At 44.4% G+C, this 19,898-nt stretch overlaps 1 protein-coding gene across 3 annotated transcripts in view; it reads right to left on the bottom strand.

Annotated features, from left to right (window-relative positions):
• PTPRG (protein tyrosine phosphatase receptor type G) overlaps positions 1 to 19,898 on the bottom strand; it is a 770,883-nt gene that overhangs the window by 749,533 nt on the left and 1,452 nt on the right. The window lies entirely within an intron of this gene.

A 19,898-nucleotide genomic window follows, 5' to 3' on the forward strand; every position in this document is an offset into this window, starting at 1 on the left:
GATTACTTGAGCCCAGGAGTTTGAGACCAGCCTGGGCAACATGGCAAAACCCTGTCTCTACAAAAGATAAAAAATCAGCCAAGCATGGGGTTACATGCCTGTAGTCCCACCTATGCAGGAGGCTGAGGCATGAGAATCGCTTGAACCCGGGAAGCAGAGGTTGCAGGGAGCTGAGATCATGCCACTGCACTCCAGCCTGGGCAAGAGAGCGAGACTCCTGTCTCACAAAAAAAGGAAAAAAAAAAAGCAAATGGGTTCTCTCATTTACTCGGCCCCTGCTCGCCCTTCTCACATTCTCGTGGACACATGCTCTAAAACTGATAAGCAGAAACCTAGAATCACAGGAAACAAAAAGCCCAATGGCTATGCGCACCCTGCACTCAGAAATGAATCAAATGCAGAGTCAGGGAACTAAGGTGGGGAAAGGATGCCAAGAAACCTTTCTACTAAAACCAGGGCTTCTGCTGTGTGGGGAGAAAGACGGCTGATTTGACCTTCCTTCTCACCCCAGAGCTTTTACACTCGAGTCTGATTAGCTAGTGTCTGGAACTAATTAACAGGTGTGGCATGAAAGAAAGACAAAAACAAACCCTGGCAACTTTCTCTCAGGGAATTAATGACTAGATTTACAACTTCTCCTCTAGGCTAGAACTAACTGGGAGCACAGTGAGCCGGGATTCATTATTCAAAGAGTATCCACCTCCAGAAAAGTTTAAAATTCATCCCTGGCTACTGGGCTGCTTTCCTGGCTATAGATGGGTACAAAACATATCATTGACAAAAACACCAGAATGGACCCAGCCCAGGCTTTGAAAAGTCAGAAAGCAAGAACACATGTCTGCTATGCTCTGAAACTAACATGGCAATGAGGGAAACACAAATATTTTCTCTCCGTCAAAAGACATTACTCCCCTGTAACTACTTGGAAACCTCCGGAAACCAGTACAAATCACACTGCGCCTTGCTAACATGCCCTCTGCAGACCAAGGGTATAATTATATCCTGTTACCCAAGGTAACTTAAGAAGATCTACTGAAGGGTTTCTGCAGCCAAAAGAAAATAATACCGTTAAGTCCTTTAACTTTATTCTTAGCCACAGGAATAAAACACACTTACCCAGTTAGGATTATCCCCCTTACTTTTATTAACATATGTAACCCTTACGGAGTTGCAAATACATTCTAGGATTTTATCAACCATAAGTCAGAGCAGAGTTGACCCTTGAACGACTCAAGGGTTAGGGATACCAACCCCCTCCATAGTCAAAAATCTGAGTGTAACTTCTGTTGGCTTTTGTTGTTTTGTTTGTTTGAGACAGAGTCTGTGTTGCCTAGACTGGCTGCAAACTCCAGGGCTCCAGCCATCCTCCTGCTTCAGCCTCCCGAGTAGCTGGGATTACAGCCACCGTGCCTGGCTCAGAGCACAACTTTGGACTCCCTAGAAGCTTTACTAATAGCCTACTGTTGACCAGAAGCCTTGCTGATAACATAAACCATCAGTTAACACAACATTAACAGACTAGTATCTACATGTATTTTATGCATTTATGACATTTATTTTTTTCAATATTTCTCAGCTACATGGTTCATCTGTGATTTTTAAAACATTGTGACAAATATCCAAAAAAATCTTTTAATACATTTATCAAACGCCCGGGCCGGGCGCGGTGGCTCACTCCTGTAATCCCAGCACTTTGGGAGGCCGAGGCGGGTGGATCACGAGGTCAAGAGATCGAGACCATCCTGGTCAACATAGTGAAACCCCGTCTCTACTAAAAATACAAAACATTAGCTGGGCATGGTGGCGCGTGCCTGTAATCCCAGCTACTCAGGAGGTTGAGGCAGGAGAATTGCCTGAACCCAGGAGGCGGAGGTTGCGGTGAGCCGAGATCGTGCCATTGCACTCCAGCCTGGGTAACAAGAGCGAAGCTCCATCTCAAAAAAAAAAAAAAAATACACATATAAGCGGACCCACACAGTTCAAACCCATGTTGTTGGAGTAGCTGAGATTACAGGTGCCACTGTGACTACTCAGAGCACAACTCTGGACTCCCTAGAAACTTTACTAATAGCCTACTGTACAAACAAAGACTTCACCCTATTCCATGTATCCCACAGTGGCCAAGTGCCAAAAAATTAAGACATCAGCCTAAGTTTTAGCCTTCTGTCCTCGCTCACCTGGCCTTTTCCCTTTCCAGAACTCAGCTCTTAGTCTTTAAGTACCCAAAATTCAATCCAATAAGGGCAATTCACAAGCTGCACACAGATGGTTATCCACCTATGAACAGAAGCATCACACTTTTAGAAGGGCACTGGCTTTGGAGTCAGAGGTGTGGTTCCGCCGCTTTCAAAGTTGTATGACACGGCGCAAGTTTCTTAACTTAGCAAAACCTCTACTTGCACACCTGGGAAATTCAAGGATGAATTACAGATAAAGTGTGTCCAGCCCCTACCATGAGGTTATTTTATTTTACCAGCTCACCCCTGGTGAGGGAGATGTTCCTCCCTTGGGGCTTACAGTGGAAAATACTACACAAGAGTAAAACTCCCAGACCCTGTGAAGGGACAGGGAGAGAGGCAGCTGTCACTAGAGGCAGACGCAGGTGATTACAGCACTCCCTAGAAAGGGTTTGCTTTGATAATGTGGCAAGTGTAAACTCGGCCAAAGTTCTGTGTGGACAGAAAGGTCTGAAGGACTAGTCTCTTTCAGAGTCACTCTGAAGTCTGGCCCTGCTGCAGAGTTAAACTAGGAAGTCCTCAGAGAACTCCTTTTGTTCCCATTCCCACGTGGGCACTCACAGGCTGCTCTCAGAAGCCCTCCCCTGAGTTTCCAAGGCAGGCTCCAGGTGGGGACTGAGGATCTCCAAGTTCCCTTCAACACCCTAACTTGAAGAGTTTAACATTATTGTTTATCCCTCATAAAAGAACTTACCACAGAAACCCAGATTCTTATCACCTGCACCAAACAAAGGGTGTGTGTCCACCCTGCCAAAAATTCCCTGGGAATGAAGCATTTCCATCAGGAACCTAAAAAACAATTCAACAAGGACGGGGTTTTCCCAGCTGTCCCTTTGCTTCCCTCCTAGCCATTAGCCACCCCTGCCCATGTCCTTGGCCTGTGGAAGCACATGAACACAACAGGACCCAAGATAGAAGCCCTTCTGGGCAGACCTAACAGACTTCTCATATGGATATGTCCTGTCTGTCTCTCACATTCTCCACATTTTAATTTCCAAATTAAGTAGCATGCTGGAGAGTACAGAATATTTACTTTACTTGGAAAAGCCACCCATTTTAACATTCTGTTGGAAAAAGGAAGCAAGCATCCTCAAGGGGATTCTGGGTGTCTCTACACTACTCAGATGCAGAGGCCACCACCCGATCCAACTGGCCAAATAAATCCACAGCTACATTAAAGTACGGACCGCTGATAAGATCCTGGAGTCCAGAGTCTGGATCCTAGACGAGCTTGACTATTCACAAAATGCCCAGGAAAGCAAACTCAGGGTCCGGGATTATAAAGCCTCTTTCACCAGGCATGAGGTGCTAAGTGCTGCAATGGATTATATCAGTCTGTCAAGGAGCTTCTACAAGCCGTGTGCAATCTGTGAAGATCTCCAAGTTGCCTTCTACCCTTCAAATTGCTCAGCAGGGGCTCAAGCGAGATGCTGTCCCTGGATTTCACAGGCAGCAGGGACCTGTCTGCAACCCACATAGGTCCCACAATGTAGCACCAACAGGAACCAGGACAGGGAGAAATTAATGCCAGGAACTCTGCTAAATGTCTACTCATGAGCTGGTAAAATATGAATAACAGCTTTTATTTTATTATGATTTTTTTGAAAACAGTCTCACTCTGTCGCCAGGCTGGAGTGCAATGGCACAATCTTGGCTCACTGCAACCTCTGCCTCCCAGGTTCAAGCGATTCTGCTGCCTCATCCGCCTGAGTAGCTGGGACTACAGGCGCACACCACCATGCCCCAGCTTATTTTTGTATTTTTAGTAGAGATGGGGTTTCACCATGTTGGTCAGAATGGTCTCCATCTCTTGACTTCATCATCCGCCCGCCTCAGCCTCCAAAGTGCAGGGTTTATAGGTGGCGTAAGACACCGCACCCAGCCACAGCTTTTATTTTTAAGTGTTCCCTAGATGCCAAGGGCCGTGCCAGATGCCTCACATGGTTTACCTCATTTACTCAGGGACTGTTACCCATTTCACAGATGGGTAAACAAGCAAGCAAAGCTAAATGACCCTAACTTGCTATCCTCATATCCCCGTAATATCCCAGAAGCAGTATCTTCCAGAAGACAACCTTCTCCATCTTCACGAGAGTTCCTTTTAGCCCTACACTTTGAAGTTGTAGGGAACAGAAAACAGGTAATCAATGTCACACAGGCGACTGCAGCTGTAAAATGCTCTTCCGAAAGTGAGAAAAGGTTGGAAAGAGCTCTCTAGACTGGTGCCATCAGATAAAAACACAACGTGAGCCACAAATGCGAGCCACATGTGTAATTTAAAATTTTACGGTAGTCACATGAAACAGTAAAAGGAAACAGGTGACAGTAATCTCAATAGCATTTCCTACTTAACATAACAACTATATCATTTTAACAGGCAGTCAATGAAAAGTTTTAATCGGATATTTCACATACTTTTTTCATTTGTCTTTGAAATCTGGTGTGTATTTTACACTTAAAGCACATCTCAATTTAGACATGCCACGCTTGAAGTGTTTAATTGCCACATGTGGCTGGTGGCTACCTTATTGAACAGACCAGCTCTACAGACATTTCACAGTAACTAAGGAAAAGGCTTAACATCAAAAGGGATCGTGAAGTGAAAAAACATCGAGGACTACCCGAAGTCATCCAAGTAGTTGGTATGTTACCAAGCACCCAAAATTTACTTGATGTCAGCTTCACAAATGAATTTCTTTCACCTCACATCCTTACTCTTCAAATTCCTCATCAAAAATAACACTGATCAGAGAACCACTCAAATCAGGAAAAACAAGCTATCCTAAAGGTAACAATAAATTTATTCAGAGATAACACAAGATACTTTGTCAGGTATAAACAACAGGAGGAAAGGATCCATTAAGTAACTCACTGTTTTAAAGACTGCTGTCACCACGCCCATTCTTAACACTTACTTAAATAGCTAAGAATTCAGAAAGGTGTCACTTTGGAATACAAACAGTCCTACAAGTGCCATAATCTGATGCAAAACCTCTGGGCTTTGAAGAAAAGAAAAATAAGCAAGTAAATTTAGATCTCTAAACCTCCATTAGTGGATCTCACCAATTAGAATATGATGAAACCACCAACAAGTAACTGAATTTTTTTTTCTGAATAAACAAATGTGAGTCAAATATAAGTTCAAATCAATTTCATGGACCAGGAAACCTTAAAAACTGCCCACGTAACAGCACACCTATTTGCAAGAATATAGTATCCACTTGGATACACCTCTCATTCTTATGCTATTTTTGAAGGTTGGCTAATCGGCCTTATTATAGCACAGAGATGACACAAAAGTCCTCTCCCAGACCAACTTTTGCAAATAATCCTAAGATCTAGTTCAGGCTTCGGTAGCAAAGAGCTCTCTGATCAATAAGCAATATCTGCCACAGCTATGGAAATGGGGACCATCAGCTCAAATGCCAATCTCCAATTCCTCTGTAGAAAAACTGCAAAGTAACAAACAGGACAGGGACGGGAAGAAAACAAACCTATTCACTTTCACTGAATGTCCCTGTTTGTATGTACCTAGTGGGTGTGACTGCCCCATATTAACACAAAGATACACAGCAAGGCATGTGTACCCTACTCATGCTGATAATTTCAGTAATGAGAATATCAACAGAAGCTATTAACCTTATCCTTCAAGGTGGGGGATATAGGACAAATTAAACCTAAATAGCCATCTTTGCTAAAACCTCTGTCAATAAAAAAAAAACAACTCTTCCTGGTAGCCATGTGAACCTTAAATTCATCTAACTCATGCTCTGCACAAAAGAAAGCATGACAGCAGCCAGAAAGCCAGTTCAGATTCTGGTTCTGCCACTTTATTAGCTGTGGGATCTCTGCCGTCCCAGCTCAAGCAATCCCATGTCTTCACAGAGTTGCATTCGTTGAAAGCATGTTTATGCACACTTTTGTTTCATGCATCTTGAGCAGTGGCTATGAAAACCAGGTACCATTTATAAAATTTTGTGTATCCGCCGGGCACAGTGGCTCAAGTCTGTAATACCAGCTCCAGCACTTTCGGAGGCTGAGGCGGGCAGATCACCCAAGCTCAGGAGTTCAAGACCAGCCTGGCCAACATAGCAAAACTTCATCTCTACCAAAAATACAAAAATTAGCCGGGCATGGTGGTGGGCGCCTGTAATCTCAGCTACTCATGAGGTTGAGGCAGGAGGAATTGCTTGAACCCAGGAGGCAGAGGTTGCCGTGAGCCGAGATCATGCCATTGTACTCCAGCCTGGGTGACAAAGCAAGGCCCCATCTCAAAAAAAAAAAAAAGGTTCTGTCTGCTTAATGCTTTTCTGGTGCTTCACACACACATTTCATTTAATATTCACAAGGACTCGAAAAGGTTGAAATTCTCATTATCCCCATTATAAAGATAAGAAAACCAATAAAGTTAAGTAACAGGCCAAAGTTAGCAAAGGGCAAAGCTGGGATTCACCCTGGTACCTGCAAAATTCTTTAAATGCATATTTTTTAAGATGCATTTCCCACTGGCCTCTTTCATCAGAATCCACCCGTCTTCAAGTCTCATTCCCTCAACCCCATTTAAAGGTTCCAAGGCATGTAAGATTTATTTTCACAAAATCCTTTGTTTATGTGGTCAGAGTGCTTACATTACCCTAGACTCCCCAGAAATCAGTTTTACCTCCACTTCACATCATAAGGAGAAGCAGAAATTTCAAGAACCAGCAACTCCCTCATTTCAGTTAAGAAACTTCACTAGCAACTGAGTTCTTCTAAAAACCACATCCTAAAATATATTCAGAAAGAACGCTACTGCTAGAGTTACCCACTGCCATAGTTTGAGTTTGTCTTCACCAAAACTTGTTGAAATTTGGTCCTCAACATGGTGGTGCTAGGAAGTGGAGCCTAGCGGCTGTCGTCTCAAGTTGCAAGGGTGGATCCTTCATTAATGGCTTGGTGCCGTTCTCCAGGTAGGGACTGAGAATTCTCATTCTGGCAAGCCTGAGTCATTTCTCCTGGAAATGGATTAGCACCCTTGAGCATGGGTTGTTACAAAGCCAGGGCGTCACATGGGTTTTGCCTCTGTTTGCACGTGTCCACTTCCCTTTTCCCCTTCTCGCTGTGTTACGATGCAGCACAAAAGCCCTCACCAGGCACCTGGGCCATGCCCTTGAACTTCCCAGCCTGCAGAACTGTAAGCTAAATAAACCTCTTTTTTTTACAAACCACCCAGTCTCAGGTAACAATACAGCAACACCAAATGGACTAAGACCTCTGGCATACGAACCTCTATCCCATTAAATAATTTCCCAGCAGCTTCTGCCCAAATTGACTGAGAAAATGTGGCGCGAGTGCCTAAAACTGTCAAGAGATTTTCTGCACCCTCCACTCATAGCCTTTACGCACATGTAAATAAGAGAAAACGACTGGTTTTAAAAGAGAAAACAACCGGCGGGAAGAGGGATAAAATAGGGCAGGCACGGACGAGCAATGTGTTCAAGAAAACTTAGCTTACCTGGAATCACCATGATGCACCAGCCAACATCTGTCTCATCAAGGGCAGGAGATCTGATGATCAACTAGTATTTGTCAACCAGGCATGATCAGCTCAGGCAAGCCCCTCTCCTAGACCAACCTGCACAAAGCCATTACTGGGCAACAGATCAGTATTCATTTTCCTGTTCCACTGTCAGCGGAGGGAAGCTCTGCTCTCTCTACATACCTCATTCACCATTTCTGGAACAACCAAAGCAGAAATAAGTAGGCTACCTTGTCCTGAATCAACACTAAGAGCCAAGGCCACTTCTGATACAATGACTACTAGATTCACAGAATTTAGCTTAAATTATTCCACAAGAAAGAAAAAAAAAAAAGGCTTACTACCACTACAACCATCAAAACATAATCCTGCTGTCCCATAGACATTTGTTCCTTAATTAGAATAGAATCTTGTTTTCAGCAACAGATACCTTCACAGCCAACAGAAGAGCTTCTCTCTTTTTAAAAATAACCTTCAACCCTCATGACAATATATATACTTGGAATTCTCTTAAGGAAGAAATTAACCTTGGATAGCTTATCTTTTAAGAAGATGCAATATACAAATGTGAGATATCTGGAAATGACATCAATGTCTTGACATCAGTGTCTTGTCAAACATCCTGTAATCATTTGTAGAGCATTATCTTCTCATTCTGTCAGCCCTCAAACATGACTATCGCTACTTAGACACCAAAGATACCGCACAAGCAGGAATGTGGTCCTGACCCCAAAGAGCACAGTCTAAGGCCAGGCACAGTGGCTCACACCTGTAATCTCAGCACTTTGGGAGGCTGATGCAGGCGAATCACGAAGTCAAGAGATCGAGACCATCCTGGCCAACATGGTAAAACCCCATCTCTACTAAAAAATGCAAAAATTAGCTCGGCTTGGTGGCATGTGCCTGTAATCCCAGGTACTTGGGAGGCTGAGGCAGACTTGAACCCAGAAGGCAGAGGTTGAATGAGCCGAGATCTTACCACTGCACTCCAGCCTGGCGACAGAGCAAGACTCCATCTCAAAAAAAAAAAAAAAAGAACATAGTCTAATGTGGCTCTGAATCACATGTGGGAAATCATGCAAATGTACCACATATGATAGTGACCACTTAATGAACATGTACTGAAACAAGGGTGAAGGAAGGAATCATCCCCTCAAAACTTCCATCTGCAATAGTCAAAAGTTAGCCACTCTATTGTGTACAAAGTTCAGGCTTTCACATGTTGTTCTGGAAAAATTAAAATGTGCATTATTTCTATCATTTATTGAAAATTCATGTGCAAAAATTAGGAAGGCAGTCATAATGTAAAAAATAAACAGCAAGAGACCCACCAATGTGGCATCTCCGACATTAATGTACTCAGATCCTACTATATTAGTCACTGGCTTTTCCCCTTTTTCCCCTGACATCATAGCCTTCATGGGCCATTTGATAACAAGAAAGTGACCAAGAGAACCAGCTCTTAAATGAGTGATTTTTCAAAACACACTTTTGTTGTAGTTGAACAAGCTAACAGAAATTCAGATCAACAAGAGAAGTCAACGCAGGACTGCAAAATACCCAAGCAGCAGGCAATTTGTAGAGCCAGAAAAGGACACAACCAGGAGAGCTAAGCCTCAGCTTCATAGGTGAGACTGGCAGGAAAGAAGTCATGTCATCAGCCAGCAATGCACACAGTTACACATGAAATAATTTCAGGCAATACAAAACCCCAAACAAGCCCAAAGAAAAAAAAAATCTGTCCCTCAGGAAAAACACCTATGCTTGGGAGACAAACACCTCCAGGGGCCAGCTGTGTATTGTAAATAACCACTATGGGCCAGGTGTGTGCCCCATCCCAAGGGGTAACACTATTTAATTTCAGGTTAACTATTTAATTTCTAGGTTAACGTTGTTGCCAAGTAAGACACAGGCCCTAGGCTGCTAGATCTTCCTATTTTTCAAGAGTAACCCAGACTTTCATGGGAAGCTCTCAAGAGGACCAGGGCTTCCATCTGTTCCAGTCACCATTGTCTCCCAGTGCCTACAACAGTGCCTGGCATGCTCTAGGCACTCAGAAACTTGTTGATGGCATGAATGCGAAATGACTGATTTTTAATCCATTCTTAATTTTTAATTCATTTTTTTCTTTTAAAAACAGTATACGCAAACAGAACATCTGTAGAATTCCAGAAAACCCAAATGCCTGTCCTTTCTCCGTTTCTCCTTTCCAGACACAAGATCCAGAACAAGCTTCTTGTCTCATTTCAGACAAAGACAACTGTCCCCACCACTCCAATCATAAATCACATTAGTTTTAAAGGCTACGCATAACTTTGTTGACATAAGCGAATCTTTGTATTTGTCTCCAGGAAAAATAAGGTTTCATGTTTAAAAAGCAAACAAAAAAAATAGCTTATAGGCATTCCATTAACCAAGTTCCACTCATCACCTTGTCTGCTACTCCCTCAGGATAATCTGCAGCAAGGTTAGCAAGATAATGGAATGGTTCTCGATGCCTTAGGAGGCAAACCATCATAGGAAAAAGTCAACAAGTGCACTTCACAAAATCACACTGTGTCCCGGGTATCTGATTTGCATATTGCAAAAAGACCATAACCCTTCCAAACTGCCTAGCCTGGAATCAACAATCTCTAAAATTTCAGAAAACATGTTAGAAACCATTTAGTAAAGGGTGAGGAAAACAACCCCAAAGAAAATGAAGGGTCTTGCCCAAGATCCCACAGCTGGTTTGGCTGGCTCCCACGGCTAGTTCTAAACTCCAGAGGAAAAATGCAGAACCCAGCCATCTCTTGCCAAACACAACTCCCTCAGACCTTTTCCTGAAGTTATGCGTCAGAGCCTGCAGCCCACACTTAGGTGATATACACGGGATATACATGGGATATTAAAAATGCGGCATTATTACAAAGTAACCATATTCAAAGCCCCAAACAAAAGTTCTCAAATTACAAAGCAAATCAATTTAGCTAATTTGGAAGAGGAGTAGTGTCAACAAAACTTACCAACAACAAATTCAGACTCTAACCACAGTTATTATCGTCTTATTCAGAAGCTAAAGTAATTTGCAGAAAGGTCATCTCTTCAACGTAACCAAATAAAATCCTATACTAATTACATTACTTCCTTATTTAATTGTAGCAAGTACACGAAGACACCTTTATTTCACCCAGTGTTTATGGCACTTGCTTGTATGGGAAAAGTAATAGGGTGAAATACATAAAGCTCAATCTTTTAATTGGCCCTCCTGTGCAATTAGGAAATACAGTTTCCATACTGTCTTCAAAAAGCAAATCGTCTGAAATTTAAAAAAACAAAAATCCTGAGCCAGGATTAGAGGAACATTAGTCACACCCCCTTACTACCCTGGTGACCTTGGACCTACCTCCTTCAACTTTAGTTTCCTCATCCTACAGTGGGAGTAATCACGGTTTCTACTTCCATGGATGATTAAAAGCATATAAAAATGCTCAAGCCCGGGGCACAGATGGCAAGTGCTTGGTAAGTGTAGGCTAATTTAACTATTGTTCCCATTTTATAGATTAAAAGGCTGGGGCCCATTTGCCCAAGGTAAATGCTGTAATGAACTGAGTATTTCAGCCCGGGTGTCTAGGGTTTTGGTGTGGATTCTGAATAAGAGATAAGTATATCTGGAACTCCCAGATCCCCAGCGCCACCCAACCCTACTCCCACAAGATGCTGGGTAACCACCCTTAGCTACCCGCAGACAGAGCTAAGCCTCCATGCTTACTGAAGAGAAATGCTTCTGGAAAAGTGTCATTTTAAAAAATGGGTAGAACTCATTTATAAATAGCCACTGCTTTGTAAATAAATCCTTTTTGACAATTCTTAAAAAGTTATTGAGACAATCTTAAAAAGTGAGTATTTCCTCACTAATCTGGACTATGCTTTTATGCGTGGTCAATTGCTTATGGCTATGTCCCCTATCCAAATCATTCCCAATTAATGAGCAGATCTGATTTAAGGGCACTGCAGAATTCGTGAGGCAGCAACGGTATGAGAACTCAAATATCTCTTAGATGTATATTGTAACTAGTACAAATTCCTCAAAAGTATATCCACTGCATTATACAACAGCCTGCTTCGCTCACTTAGAAAGATAGTATCACAGGCCCAAAAATAAGAACCAGTTGTCCTATTTTCTTACATGGAAGTGTTACATATTCCATGAACTATGCTTTCATTTTTTTCTTTTATAGTTGCTAGAATTCAGCAGCCAACTGTGTCACTTTGCTACTCCCCAAAAATAGCTAAACTGAGTAGTTTAAAATCACATTTTGTTGTTTGGCCAGAAAAATATCATGCCAATTTCAGTCTGAAAAAAAAAAAAAAAAAAAAGATTAGAGGGCAAGAGGTGTGCATGAGTGTGTGGTTCTCTCTCATATGCTCTGTAGCTCTGAATCCATGAAAATATGGAGACAGGATATGAGTGTATTCAAGTGCTAAACAAGTGCAAAATACAAGCAAACACCCAACTACTGTTTGCCTCCCATCAGTGGAGCCAAACTGAAACCCAGTAATGAGAGTAACCAATTTCCCTCCGTTACTACACCGCCCATGAGGCCTGAGAATAGAAATTAACATCTCAGGGCTCAGGACCAAGCGACTCTTTCTACACAGGGATTTGGAAGATTCATGAGGTATATTTCAAGCCTGTAGAAAGCATTTTTCCCACTTTAAACTGAGAAAGCAGAGACCTCCTTTGCAATGTGGGCAAGGTGGTATCTCAGACTTTGTGAGGGCTTTCTCATTTCTTTAAACCTCAAAATGTCACCTGTTAGTAATCTTACATAGGATGTCCTCATGTTGATTGATCCCTATTCCTCCTTACCCTCAACAGCAAAAACAGGCACAAAAACCCATCATACATGTTTACAGAATTTTTTTAAGCTGTTTATACATACAGTTGTCCTTTTCAGTTCCACTCTCCTTCTTTCCATATACTCCCATCCAAATCTCTTAAATACACATAAAATAAAAACAGTGGGGGCCGGGAACGGTGGCTCATGCCTGTAATCCCAGCACTTTGGGAGGCTGAAGTGGGTGGATCACAAGGTCAAGAGATGGAGACCATCCCTAGCCAACATTGCGAAACCCGTCTCTACTAAAAATATAAAAATTAGGTGGGCATGGTGGCATGTGCCTGTAGTTCTGACTGCTCGGGAGGCTCAGGCAGAATTGCTTGAACTTGGAAGGCGGAGGCTGCAGTGAGTCGAGATTGAGCCACTGCACCCTAACCCGGTGACAGAGTTAGACTCCATCTCAAAAAAAAAGTAAAATGAAAATAAATAAATAAATAAATAAATAAAAACACGGGCCATGAGTAATGGCCCAGGCCTGTAATCCTAGCACTTTGGGAAGCTGAGGCAGGAGGATAACCTGAGGTAAGGGGTTTAAGACCAGCCTGGGCAACATAGGGAGAGACCCTGTCTCCATAAACATAAAAAATTTTTGATTAAAACAAATGGTTATTGAGAACGTACTACTTATCATGCACAGCACTAAGTCCTTATATGCATTCTCATTCAAGCCTCACAAAGACCTTAGGCTTCTATCACCACCCCATTTCACAGAGGAAAAAAAAAAATAATGAAGCACAGAGAGGGTAAGTTTTCTAAGGCAGCACAGCTATCAATGGCAAAGATAGGCTGGCTCCAGAGGCCATATTCTTACCTACTTTGCTATATTCTATATAACTCTCAATAGCCACCTAGTTTAGAAAACAAATAAAAAGTATTAACAAGTTCCAGACTCCTAAAGGATTTCTTCCTGCCACCTGCTGACAAACCAGTATGGTGACTCTCATCAACTGGCTGACAGACATCAAAGTTCTCATTCAATGTGTGTTACCTCCTGCCCCACCCACCCCAAGTGCAAGTGAAACTCTACCCAATCCAGTTTGGGAGGCTTCCAAAAGAGACACCAGGCACATATAAAACCTCATCAGCTGTCGTTCTTCTTCCTAGCCCTAGAAGGACTTTAAAAAAAAAAAAAAAAAAAGAATTTTTTTTTTTAAGTGGTCCTGGGTAGCTGGGACTACAGGCGCCTGCCACCGCGCCCAGCTAATTTTTGTATTTTTAGTAGGAAGGGGGTTTCAGCTTGTTAGCCAGGATGGTCTAGATCTCTTGACCTCATGATCCACCCACTTCGGCTTCCCAAAGTGATGGGATTACAGACGTAAGCCACCATGCCCAGCCAAAAAAAAAAATAATAATTTAATAGTTGTATTAAGGGCTGCAATCATAAAAACCTTGGGCCTGCACAGACCCAGTAAGCCATCTCACACAGAATATATTTTTCTGTCAAAACACCAAATATCTTGCTACAAATGATACCAGGTGAAATGGTCCCTCCAATTATAGCTGTCCCCATAGGAGGGGACAATCACTCAAGAAGCCCTCTAGCTACTTAAAGAAATATTGCACAGCCATTACCTAACAATCCTTTTCATACTGAGTAACCATGAATTTATTTGTTATACATCTCAATCATCACATACTTTACTGAAAGTGAAATTCACCTGTATTATCTTAAGACATTTTTTAAAGAGACATCAACAATCCTGTGTTCTTGGAAATTTGAAATAGGCAAATTGTAGGGAAAAACAAGGGAAAGTAAATACAGGTTTTTAGAATATACTTATCCTTTTTATTGATTTTTATTGCTTACAACTCCACATAAACACAATACCAGAAATACGTTAAAGCAAAGTCCGTAACAAATAACTCTTTTTACGCAAGTACAGTTGACTTTTTAAGTGCGCAGAACATTGCCATAGTCCTAGATATAGTTCATTTCCAAGCAACAGGGCTGCTCCCAGTTCTCAGACTGGCAAATGGAGGTATTTTTTTTTTTAGAACAGGGTCTCTGACATCCAGGTTGGAATGCAGTGGCACCATCACAGCTCACTACAGCCCCAAACTCCTGTCCTCCACTTCTGGAGTAGCTGGAACTGCAGGCGCACACCACCATGTGTAGCTAATTTTTTTATTTTTTGTAGAAATGGGGTCTTGCCAGGCTGCTGATGGCTACTCTCAAACTCCTAGGCTTAAGCAATCTGCCCACCTTGGTTACCTAAAGTGTTGAGACAACAGGCAGGAGCCACCATGCCCAGCCCACAATTGATCTTTTAATCTTTATTTTTTGAGACAGAGTCTCCTCACTGTGTCACTCAAGCTAGAGCACAGTGGCATGAGCACAGCTCACCACAGCCTCAATCCTGTGGGCTCAAGCAATCCTCCCATCTTAGCCACCCGAGTAGTGGGGACTAAGGAGTGCACACGGCTAATTTTTATTTATAGAGGCAGGGTCCCCCTATGTTGCCCTGGCTGGTCTCGAACTCCTGGGCTCAAGCGACCCTCCTGGTTCCCAAAGCATTGGGATTATAGGAGCCACAGTGCCCAGCCTTATCTTTTAATCATTTGCACAGGCAACCTCATTCTGGGACCAATTCAGTGACTATTGCCAAACTCCACAGGAAGCCCTCACAGCTGGCTAGGAGCAGGCTCTTCTCAGCCCCTCCTAAGTGACTCCCTCTGCCTCATCAGTGGCTACTTTACCTAGATTAAGCTCAGATGGAGAATTAAAGGTGGGGAGCAAGGTACTCCTTGGCTTCCATGATATTATTGAACACAGCCGTTTTATTCTCTAAACAGGATACGGTCAAAAACAGTTTCAATGACCACCACCCAATATCTAATAGAGGTCAATTTCAAACCAAAGCAAACCAAGGCCTTATTTCAGGGCAAGTGGGGACTTCGGATGCCCTAAATTTTTCCCCTAAGCTCTGGGTTATGGAATGTGACCACATGAAATGTAACCCAGGATGACAGTGTTAATTACAAATGTTTAAATCTCTTAATTGAAAATGTACACACACTGTCATCTTCATCCTGCCTAGAAATGGTATTTCACTGTTCCACATGCTAAACAGAAATCCAGATTTTAAAAGAACAAACAGCGTTTCCCTGTAAAAAGTGAAGCGCTAAAGCAACAGCCCAGTAGCAAAGCTTAATTTGCCTTCTTCACCCACGTAAGGCTAATTTAAGTACCCAGACTGTCTCTTTGGTTAAGAAGTTTCCAGGGACCGGGTGCGGTGGCTCAAGCCTGTAATCCCAGCACTTTGGGAGTCTGAGGCGTGCGGATCACGAGGTCAAGAGATTGAGACCATCCTGGCCAACATGATGAAATCCCAACTCTACTAAAAATACAAAAAAAAAAAAAAAAAGGGGGGGGGGGGGGGGGCGTGAGCCTGTAGTCCCAGCTACTCGGGAGGCTGAGGCAGGAGAATTGCTTGAACCCGGGAGGCAGAGGTTGCAGTGGGCCGAGATTGTGTCACTGCACTCCAGCTTGGTGCCTGGCGACAGAGTGAGAGACTCTGTCTCAAAAAAAAAAAAAAAGTAGTTTCCAGGGACTGGACACAGTGGCTCACGCCTGTAATCCCAGCACTTTGGGAGGCTGAGAGAGGTGAATCATCTGAGGTCATGAGTTTAAGACCAGCCTGGCCAACATGGTGAAACCCCATCTCTACAAAAATACTGTACAAAAATTAGCCAGGCATGGTGGCACGTGTCTGTATACCCAGCTACTCAGGAGGCTCTGAGGCAGGAGACTACATCTCAAAAAAAGAAAAGAAGTCTCCAAAAAAAGGTAGGGAGGCAAGGGGTGGGAGAGCTCCCGAATTACTCTAGGGTATTTTAAATGATCTATCGTGAATGCAAAGAAAGTTACTTGCAATCGGCATTCAAGTACACAACTGATTCTACTCTGTTAACTGGGAGCTTCTTACAATAGAAAGGCAAATCTGAAAAGGCTTGTTTGCTTTGCTGCATTAAATCATCAGCATTCCCTGGATTGCTTCATGTAAACAACAACATAATCTTTTATTCAGTGAAAACAGGTCCATAATTAAGGGTATAAGCTCACAGCTTTACTATGGGATACTCACTTTTCCCACAGAAGCCAACCTTTCCTATGACCTCTCTTCTTCCAGTAACGGCAACAACTTCCTCTATTTCCAAAGGGCCCTGTTTATGCCTATCTTTATTAGTGTTCTAAGTCCATCAACCCTCGAATGTGAACACTGTGTTAGAAGGAAACATCAAAGATTTTTATTCCATAACTGTGTCAAAGGGACCCAGTTTAGAGATTGGATAAAGATTCTTCATTTTCAAACATGATACATAGGAGGGGGAAAAAAACCTGCACGATCTCACACCCTGTAAAGAGAAAGATTGCTGACTTCCTAATATTACTTCTGCGTTTTCCAAAAAAGGCCGTAAGGGATGCCCATCAGGACTAAAGCCCGAACATGCAAATAAAAGCAAAGACTGCTTAGAGGGAGATTCATGATTCTCCCGACATCAGTCATAAAGCCTCCAATTCTGACACATCCAAGGCACACACCTGAGCTTATCCATCTCAAGTGTTTCCTATGGCATCATCCCAGATGTAACGTAATTACAACACAAAACATACAAAACCAGAGTTCCACTCTGAGGGCCGGAAGACAAAAATCAATTTTTAAAAAAAAATCTCCTGAATAGCTTGAGAATGTAAAACAGATAAAAGGTTAACCCTCTCAAGTAACAATTTATATCGGGTCAGAGGCAATTAAATTCCCAGTGATTGGACACACACACACACACACACACACCAGAGTTTGAATGAACTATGTGTAGGATTTGCTTTACAATAATAAGGTGTTGGGGAGGAAGAGATGAGGGAAGATTCAGTTTCGAGTTTTGAAGTTGGGTGGAGGATCCATTATATTTTGCTATTTTTGTAAATGTTTCTGTAGTACTTTTTAAACATGTATAAGAACCTAATATGCCTAGTATCGTGTTGGGTAACATTCTTGGCTTTGCACTTGGAAAGCAACACTTGAGGCATTATTAACCCTGAATGGATCCCAAACCTGCCACACTGCTGTTGAAAGACTTAAAAAAAGCCACTGTTTCTGATCCACTGGGAAAAAGCCCATGCCAGGGCTGTGATTCCAACGCCCTGCCCCAACTACAGCTACCCCGCATTCGGAACAGGAGCTGAGAACTCAATGCAACTGAAAATGCAACTGAAGAGTTATAAGATTCTGAGAGGAAACAAAAATACTAAGGAACAAGGGATTTTGGCTAAGACCTTACAAAGAGGACCCTACTCCAAAACAGAAGCATTTTTATCCCTCGCGTCAAACAGATAAGCGCTTCTGAGGTTATGGCAGGCAAGAAGTGGGGGTCCCAAGGCGAACTCCAGCCCCTACCCGGCTTCGAGAAGACCAGGAGCAGCATTCTCAGGCCTAGGCCGCCTCCTCGCACCAAGGCGCCTCTGCAGCCCCCAGTCTCGGAACCCGGGCACGCGCGCCCCATTCCCGCGGCGTGGAGGTGGCCGAGGCCGACCAGCATGGAGGTGGCAGGAGCCCCACTAGCGGCTCGGGGGCGCCCCCTGAGGTCCAGCGGCGTCGCGGCAACCTCGGAAAACGGAAGGCAAGCGTCTCCCAGAGCTCTGATATTTTAACTTTGCCTTGCTCCAAAGGCTGCTGCACCCTCTCCGGCTGCAGTTTTCCAAACCAAACCGCCTTCTTCCCTGCGCCTCCCACCACTGCCCTTTCCCTTTCCGACACCCCTCGGCTCCCGGACCAGGAAAGTGGCTATTTACCTCGCAGCGTGGGCGCGAAAAGAAAATGAGAAGACGAAAATGGTCCAAGCCCCACGAAAGCAGGCTCCCTGGCAAGTCCAATTTTGGATCTCAAGCTTCCTCAAACACCAGGAAAAAGAAAATCACGGTCAGCCCACTGACTGCATCCCCGAGCACAAAAAGGACTTAAGTGGAACTGGAAATTCCTCTAATTTAAAAGGCTGCCCTCCACGGCCTCCCACTGCACCCATCAAAGCATGGCCCTCACAAAGCTCGACCCCTGTGTGCACCTCAGCCTGCTCAGCTGGCAAGTCCGTGGCATAGCAAAGGAGACTAGAAGGGTGAAATGATTAACCCAAATACCGAGCAGTGGTCTTTAACTTAATGAAGGCAGCTGTTTCTAAGGGGAGATGTCCCCATGGCCCGCACAACCGTAGAGGCAGGACTTCAGTGGGCAAACCCCAGGCCCCAGGGTGAGTGTGGACGCACGTCCTCGCTCGGCCTCTGAGCTGGGCTTCTGGGCTGTGGCAGGAGCTCCGTGCCGCTCCGCGGGCAGGGGGATGCGCAGAGAGAAAATGGGGTGCAGAAGACAAGACGGTGCTTTGCCTTTCTGCCCCTCGAGGCCATCCCCGAATGTGCAAAGGGGGCATTCGCTGCCAGTCCCCCGAGAGGGATCGTACAGGGCGGCGAGGGTGCTCGCGCCCTGATTCGGGGCGCACGACGGGACTGGGGGACCCGCTGCACCAAAAAAGGGCGCTCCAGCTGCCCGGAGACTGGCGGTTGTAACCAGACAGAGGGGAAACCTCGGGGCACTTTCCTCTTTTTCTTGATTCAGATAACCTCCACCTCCGGGTATCCAGGAGCTGGTGGATTAGAGCAGAAAAACCGGGAATTCTCTGTCCTTAGGGGAGCAAGGGATGAAAAGCGAATCGCCCCCTTTCTAACAGCCTTTCCCCGGACTAGAGCAGGACTTGGCCTCCACCCCCAGGGAGGGAGCAGGACAGCTACGAGGGAGCTCCGGGCTGCAGCCCGGGGGACCTGCAAGAGAGGAGAGAGAGGCAGCTGGCCTCTGCCCTCCTCAGGGGAGAGAGGAGGGGGGCTTGCCAGCTGAGGGCTGGAAGTGGAGGGTCGCCGAGCCGTATACCGTTACGATTTATTCTAGTTTTCAATGGCCAATATTGTTCCCGTCTTAACCTGGCCAAAAAGGAGAGGAACTGGGTCTGCCAGCCGCGAACAGCCTGTAAAAGGGCAAAGATGAAGGTAGGCAGGGCGCGCGAGACAGGAAAAAATCCGCCCTGGCAACCCGGCCGCCGACCCGCCCGCCTCCTCCCCCCCACAGCCCGCCAGCGCCCGGACCCCAGCAATCCATTCGAGCAGAGCAGCGGAGGGAAGGGACCAAGGGCCGGGGCTGGGAATGACACGGGATCTCTCCCAAACCGCCTGCGCTCTGCCCTCTCACTGCGCCCAAAGAGGATGCCTCAAGCCGGCAC

Source organism: Cebus imitator, unplaced genomic scaffold, assembly GCF_001604975.1.
Source record: "Cebus imitator isolate Cc_AM_T3 unplaced genomic scaffold, Cebus_imitator-1.0 Scaffold48, whole genome shotgun sequence".
In the NCBI taxonomy this organism is placed as follows: Eukaryota; Metazoa; Chordata; class Mammalia; order Primates; family Cebidae; genus Cebus; species Cebus imitator.